The sequence below is a fragment of the Schistocerca gregaria genome, chromosome X (genome assembly GCF_023897955.1).
Source record: "Schistocerca gregaria isolate iqSchGreg1 chromosome X, iqSchGreg1.2, whole genome shotgun sequence".
NCBI lineage: Eukaryota > Metazoa > Arthropoda > Insecta > Orthoptera > Acrididae > Schistocerca > Schistocerca gregaria.
Window position 1 is genome coordinate 6,410,101 of NC_064931.1, and position 8,174 is coordinate 6,418,274.

Here is an 8,174-nt window from a genome sequence, read left to right on the forward strand (position 1 = left end):
CTTCGATTCCGAATGCACAAAGTGTGTGGTCTTGTTTCTCAGTCTATATTTGGTCGGTCACATCAGAGGTTGAATGTAACGAATGGGTGGGAAAGAGCAAGGGGCAGCGGCTGTGTAGAACGAAATCACAAATCCTCAGGGGTGTGAGCGTTTCGAGATGAGTCGTATACATGTAAATGTTGGTCGTTAGTGACCGTGTGGCCTAATGGATAAGGCGTCGGATTTCGGATCTGAAGATTACAGGTTCGAATGCTGTCACACTTGTGTTTTTCCAGTTCTGAAAAAGAAACATAACGTTTTAATGTAGCAATTGAGCAGTACGAAACCGTCTGAATGTTGCTGTTGACCATTTTTTGCTTGGAGATGCTCTTGAGCTTGAAACACACACAACAAGACCGGTGTTAACTAGCGAAATGGTCGGCAGAGTGCCGACACAGCGAGTTTTGACTATCACTTGCACATCTAAAACAACGTCGGAAAGTAACTCGTTCGGCTTTTGAGTCACATAAAGTATGTGTGTTAATTTTGACGCCACTAGCTCTGCATGTTGTCATGCAATTTCTTTACCTCTCAGAAAATATTATGACATAATAGTGAAGTACGTGACGAGTGTGACGTTAGGAAAACATTAGGCATCATGGAGAGATTCTGTATGGGACCACCCAACCCAAACGAGTACTGTGTGACGTGCTACCCGGGAGATATTCGCCGCGGTAGCCGGCAAGCTCAGTCGGTAAAGCGTCAGACTCTCAATCTCAGGGTCGTGGTTTCGAGCCAGACGCTGGGCGGAACGGAATTTTGTTCCGCTGCAGGTGTAAATTACCGTTTTTCTGATTAACGAGATTTAATGGAAATAGCAACTTTAAACTTTGCCTACGTCTCTGTCAGTCGCAAGGAAACTGTATTTGAAGGTGAAGGTGATTTTGTAGATATGTGTGAAAGACATGTTCCGAAATGCAAGTGTTGTTGTTTGGAGAGCACATCGGTTACGTGTCAGATGTGTAGCCAAGCAGTAATTTGTCGCATTAGTTGCAAATATTAGCCGGTAATATGAAGTGTTGTCAGCTAAAGTCTGATGATGCAGACGACCGTAAGGACGAAGTACCCAAGAGTACCGCTAGGCCGCTCCTCTTTAGCTCAGTGGTAGAGCACTGGTCTAATAATCCAGGGGTCGTAAGTTCCATCCTCACAGGAGAAAGATGAATTTTGGAAATCAGTTGCGCGTCGTGGCCGTATTGCAAACAGTTCCTGTGATGACGAACAATTAGAGACAGGCGTTTTTTTAAGAATTACTCTCAGATGCGATTAAGGCGAATGGCGCAGATAATGCATTTGCCAAAGCGGTACAGCATAAGGTGGGACGAGGCAGTCTGAATTACATTTTATAGATGTATTTCTCACATATCTCAGAGCCTCTCGCGATATTTGTCGTCGTCGTCGTCGTCGTCGTCGTCGTCGCCGCCGCCGCTTCTGCAGAAATAGCAAATGGCCATCGTAGCAAATGCGGCGAGGGACGCCCTGCCTTCGATTCCGAATGCACAAAGTGTGTGGTCTTGTTTCTCAGTCTATATTTGGTCGGTCACGTCAGAGGTTGAATGTAACGAATGCTTGGGAAAGAGCAAGGGGCAGCTTCTGTGTAGAACGAAATCACAAATCCTCAGGGGTGTGAGCGTTTCGAGATGAGTCGTATACATGTAAATGTTGGTCGTCAGTGACCGTGTGGCCTAATGGATAAGGCGTCGGACTTCGGATCTGAAGATTACAGGTTCGAATGCTGTCACGCTCGTGTTTTTCCAGTTCTGAAAAAGAAACATAACGTTTTAATGTAGCAATTGAGCAGTACGAAACCGTCTGAATGTTGCTGTTGACCATTTTTTGCTTGGAGATGCTCTTGAGCTTGAAACACACACAACAAGACCGGTGTTAACTAGCGAAATGGTCGGCAGAGTGCCGACACAGCGAGTTTTGACTATCACTTGCACATCTAAAACAACGTCGGAAAGTAACTCGTTCGGCTTTTGAGTCACATAAAGTATGTGTGTTAATTTTGACGCCACTAGCTCTGCATGTTGTCATGCAATTTCTTTACCTCTCAGAAATGATTATGACATAAAAGTGAAGTACGTGACGAGTGTGACGTTAGGAAAACATTAGGCATCATGGAGAGATTCTGTATGGGACCACCCAACCCAAACGAGTACTGTGTGACGTGCTACCCGGGAGATATTCGCCGCGGTAGCCGGCAAGCTCAGTCGGTAAAGCGTCAGGCTCTCAATCTCAGGGTCGTGGTTTCGAGCCAGACGCTGGGCGGAACGGAATTTTGTTCCGCTGCAGGTGTAAATTACCGTTTTTCTGATTAACGAGATTTAATGGAAATAGCAACTTTAAACTTTGCCTACGTCTCTGTCAGTCGCAAGGAAACTGTATTTGAAGGTGAAGGTGATTTTGTAGACATGTGTGAAAGACATGTTCTGAAATGCAAGTGTTGTTGTTTGGGGAGCACATCGGTTACGTGTCAGATGTGTAGCCAAGCAGTAATTTGTCGCCATAGCTGCAAATATTAGCCGGTAATATGAAGTGTTGTCAGCTAAAGTCTGATGATGCAGACGACCGTAAGGACGAAGTACCCAAGAGTACCGCTAGGCCGCTCCTCTTTAGCTCAGTGGTAGAGCACTGGTCTAATAAACCAGCGGTCGTAAGTTCCATCCTCACGGAAGAAAGATGAATTTTGGAAATCAGTTTCGCGTCGTGGCCGTATAGCAAACAGTTCCTGTGATGACGAACAATTAGCGACAGGCGTGTTTTGAAGAATTACTCTCAGATGCGATTAAGGCGAATGGCGCAGATAAAGCATTTGCCAAAGCGGTACAGCATAAGGTGGGACGAGGCAGTCTGAATTACATTTTATAGATGTATTTCTCACATATCTCAGAGCCTCTCGCGATATTCGTCGTCGTCGTCGTCGTCGTCGTCGCCGCCGCCATTTCTGCAGAAGTAGCAAATGGCCATCGTAGCAAATGCGGCGAGGGACGCCCTGCCTTCGATTCCGAATGCACAAAGTGTGTGGTCTTGTTTCTCAGTCTATATTTGGTCGGTCACATCAGAGGTTGAATGTAACGAATGGGTGGGAAAGAGCAAGGGGCAGCGGCTGTGTAGAACGAAATCACAAATCCTCAGAGGTGTGAGCGTTTCGAGATGATTCGTATACATGTAAATGTTGGTCGTCAGTGACCGTGTGGCCTAATGGATAAGGCGTCGGACTTCGGATCTGAAGTTTACAGGTTCGAATGCTGTCACACTTGTGTTTTTCCAGTTCTGAAAAAGAAACATAACGTTTTAATGTAGCAATTGAGCAGTACGAAACCGTCTGAATGTTGCTGTTGACCATTTTTTGCTTGGAGATGCTCTTGAGCTTGAAACACACACAACAAGACCGGTGTTAACTAGCGAAATGGTCGGCAGAGTGCCAACACTGCGAGTTTTGACTATCACTTGCACATCTAAAACAACGTCGGAAAGTAACTCGTTCAGCTTTTGAGTCACATAAAGTATGTGTGTTAATTTTGACGCCACTAGCTCTGCATGTTGTCATGCAATTTCTTTACCTCTCAGAAAATATTATGACATAAAAGTGAAGTACGTGACGAGTGTGACGTTAGGAAAACATTAGGCATCATGGAGAGATTCTGTATGGGACCACCCAACCCAAACGAGTACTGTGTGACGTGCTACCCGGCAGGTATTCACCGAGGTAGCCGGCTAGCTCAGTCGGTAGAGCGTCAGACTCTTAATCCCAGGGTCGTTGGTTCGAGCCACACGCTGGGCGGAACGGAATTTTGTTCCGCTGCAGGTGTAAATTAAGGTTTTTCTGATTAACGAGATTTAATGGAAATAGCAACTTTAAACTTTGCCTACGTCTCTGTCAGTCGCAAGGAAACTGTATTTGAAGGTGAAGGTGATTTTGTAGATGTGTGTGAAAGACATGTTCTGAAATGCAAGTGTTGTTGTTTGGAGAGCACATCGGTTACGTGTCAGATGTGTAGCCAAGCAGTAATTTGTCGCCATAGCTGAAAATATTAGCCGGTAATATGAAGTGTTGTCAGCTAAAGTCTGATGATGCAGACGACAGTAAGGACGAAGTACCCAAGAGTACCGCTAGGCCGCGCCTCTTTAGCTCAGTGGTAGAGCACTGGTCTAATAAACCAGCGGTCGTAAGTTCCATCCTCACAGAAGAAATATTAATTTTGGAAATCAGTTTCGCGTCGTGGCCGTATAGCAAACAGTTCCTGTGATGACGAACAATTAGCGACAGGCGTGTTTTGAAGAATTACTCTCAGATGCGTTTAAGGCGAATGGCGCAGATAAAGCATTTGCCAAAGCGGTACAGCATAAGGTGGGACGAGGCAGTCTGAATTACATTTTATAGATGTATTTCTCACATATCTCAGAGCCTCTCGCGATATTCGTCGTCGTCGTCGTCGTCGCCGCCATTTCTGCAGAAGTAGCAAATGGCAATCGTAGCAAATGCGGCGAGGGACGCCCTGCCTTCGATTCCGAATGCACAAAGTGTGTGGTCTTGTTTCTCAGTCTATATTTGGTCGGTCACATCAGAGGTTGAATGTAACGAATGGGTGGGAAAGAGCAAGGGGCAGCGGCTGTGTAGAACGAAATCACAAATCCTCAGGGGTGTGAGCGTTTCGAGATGAGTCGTATACATGTAAATGTTGGTCGTCAGTGACCGTGTGGCCTAATGGATAAGGCGTCGGACTTCGGATCTGAAGATTACAGGTTCGAATGCTGTCACACTTGTGTTTTTCCAGTTCTGAAAAAGAAACATAACGTTTTAATGTAGCAATTGAGCAGTACGAAACCGTCTGAATGTTGCTGTTGACCATTTTTTGCTTGGAGATGCTCTTGAGCTTGAAACACACACAACAAGACCGGTGTTAACTAGCGAAATGGTCGGCAGAGTGCCGACACTGCGAGTTTTGACTATCACTTGCACATCTAAAACAACGTCGGAAAGTAACTCGTTCGGCTTTTGAGTCACATAAAGTATGTGTGTTAATTTTGACGCCACTAGCTCTGCATGTTGTCATGCAATTTCTTTACCTCTCAGAAAATATTATGACATAAAAGTGAAGTACGTGACGAGTGTGACGTTAGGAAAACATTAGGCATCATGGAGAGATTCTGTATGGGACCACCCAACCCAAACGAGTACTGTGTGACGTGCTACCCGGCAGGTATTCACCGAGGTAGCCGGCTAGCTCAGTCGGTAGAGCGTCAGACTCTTAATCCCAGGGTCGTTGGTTCGAGCCACACGCTGGGCGGAACGGAATTTTGTTCCGCTGCAGGTGTAAATTAAGGTTTTTCTGATTAACGAGATTTAATGGAAATAGCAACTTTAAACTTTGCCTACGTCTCTGTCAGTCGCAAGGAAACTGTATTTGAAGGTGAAGGTGATTTTGTAGATATGTGTGAAAGACATGTTCTGAAATGCAAGTGTTGTTGTTTGGAGAGCACATCGGTTACGTGTCAGATGTGTAGCCAAGCAGTAATTTGTCGCCATAGCTGAAAATATTAACCGGTAATATGAAGTGTTGTCAGCTAAAGTCTGATGACGCAGACGACCGTAAGGACGAAGTACCCAAGAGTACCGCTAGGCCGCGCCTCTTTAGCTCAGTGGTAGAGCACTGGTCTAATAAACCAGGGGTCGTAAGTTCCATCCTCACAGAAGAAATATTAATTTTGGAAATCAGTTTCGCGTCGTGGCCGTATAGCAAACAGTTCCTGTGATGACGAACAATTAGCGACAGGCGTGTTTTGAAGAATTACTCTCAGATGCGTTTAAGGCGAATGGCGCAGATAAAGCATTTGCCAAAGCGGTACAGCATAAGGTGGGACGAGGCAGTCTGAATTACATTTTATAGATGTATTTCTCACATATCTCAGCGCCTCTCGCGATATTCGTCGTCGTCGTCGTCGTCGTCGTCGCCGCCATTTCTGTAGAAGTAGCAAATGGCAATCGTAGCAAATGCGGCGAGGGACGCCCTGCCTTCGATTCCGAATGCACAAAGTGTGTGGTCTTGTTTCTCAGTCTATATTTGGTCGGTCACGTCAGAGGTTGAATGTAACGAATGGGTGGGAAAGAGCAAGGGGCAGCGGCTGTGTAGAACGAAAACACAAATCCTCAGGGGTGTGAGCGTTTCGAGATGAGTCGTATACATGTAAATGTTGGTCGTCAGTGACCGTGTGGCCTAATGGATAAGGCGTCCGACTTCGGCTCTGAAGATTACAGGTTCGAATGCTGTCACGCTTGTGTTTTTCCAGTTCTGAAAAAGAAACATACCGTTTTAATGTAGCAATTGAGCAGTACGAAACCGTCTGAATGTTGCTGTTCACCATTTTTTGCTTGGAGATGCTCTTGAGCTTGAAACACACACAACAAGACCGGTGTTAACTAGCGAAATGGTCGGCAGAGTGCCGACACAGCGAGTTTTGACTATCACTTGCACATCTAAAACAACGTCGGAAAGTAACTCGTTCGGCTTTTGAGTCACATAAAGTATGTGTGTTAATTTTGACGCCACTAGCTCTGCATGTTGTCATGCAATTTCTTTACCTCTCAGAAAATATTATGACATAAAAGTGAAGTACGTGACGAGTGTGACGTTAGGAAAACATTAGGCATCATGGAGAGATTCTGTATGGGACCACCCAACCCAAACGAGTATTGTGTGACGTGCTACCCGGCAGGTATTCACCGAGGTAGTCGGCTAGCTCAGTCGGTAGAGCGTCAGACTCTTAATCCCAGGGTCGTTGGTTCGAGCCACACGCTGGGCGGAACGGAATTTTGTTCCGCTGCAGGTGTAAATTACCGTTTTTCTGATTAACGAGATTTAATGGAAATAGCAACTTTATACTTTGCCTACGTCTCTGTCAGTCGCAAGGAAACTGTATTTGAAGGTGAAGGTGATTTTGTAGATATGTGTGAAAGACATGTTCTGAAATGCAAGTGTTGTTGTTTGGAGAGCACATCGGTTACGTGTCAGATGTGTAGCCAAGCAGTAATTTGTCGCCATAGCTGAAAATATTAGCCGGTAATATGAAGTGTTGTCAGCTAAAGTCTGATGATGCAGACGACCGTAAGGACGAAGTACCCAAGAGTACCGCTAGGCCGCGCCTCTTTAGCTCAGTGGTAGAGCACTAGTCTAATAAACCAGGGGTCGTAAGTTCCATCCTCACAGAAGAAATATTAATTTTGGAAATCAGTTTCGCGTCGTGGCCGTATAGCAAACAGTTCCTGTGATGACGAACAATTAGCGACAGGCGTGTTTTGAAGAATTACTCTCAGATGCGTTTAAGGCGAATGGCGCAGATAAAGCATTTGCCAAAGCGGTACAGCATAAGGTGGGACGAGGCAGTCTGAATTACATTTTATAGATGTATTTCTCACATATCTCAGAGCCTCTCGCGATATTCGTCGTCGTCGTCGTCGTCGTCGTCGTCGCCGCCATTTCTGCAGAAGTAGCAAATGGCAATCGTAGCAAATGCGGCGAGGGACGCCCTGCCTTCGATTCCGAATGCACAAAGTGTGTGGTCTTGTTTCTCAGTCTATATTTGGTCGGTCACGTCAGAGGTTGAATGTAACGAATGGGTGGGAAAGAGCAAGGGGCAGCGGCTGTGTAGAACGAAAACACAAATCCTCAGGGGTGTGAGCGTTTCGAGATGAGTCGTATACATGTAAATGTTGGTCGTCAGTGACCGTGTGGCCTAATGGATAAGGCGTCCGACTTCGGCCCTGAAGATTACAGGTTCGAATGCTGTCACGCTTGTGTTTTTCCAGTTCTGAAAAAGAAACATACCGTTTTAATGTAGCAATTGAGCAGTACGAAACCGTCTGAATGTTGCTGTTCACCATTTTTTGCTTGGAGATGCTCTTGAGCTTGAAACACACACAACAAGACCGGTGTTAACTAGCGAAATGGTCGGCAGAGTGCCGACACAGCGAGTTTTGACTATCACTTGCACATCTAAAACAACGTCGGAAAGTAACTCGTTCGGCTTTTGAGTCACATAAAGTATGTGTGTTAATTTTGACGCCACTAGCTCTGCATGTTGTCATGCAATTTCTTTACCTCTCAGAAAATATTATGACATAAAAGTGAAGT

The 8,174-nt window shown here is 45.5% G+C and overlaps 1 non-coding gene across 1 annotated transcript; it reads left to right on the top strand.

The window, feature by feature from the left end:
- Positions 1–1,126: 1,126 nt before the first annotated feature.
- On the top strand, positions 1,127–1,198 carry Trnai-aau (transfer RNA isoleucine (anticodon AAU)). Its single transcript has one exon. It is a non-coding gene; the product is annotated as a tRNA-Ile (tRNA).
- The last annotated feature ends 6,976 nt before the right edge of the window (positions 1,199–8,174 follow it).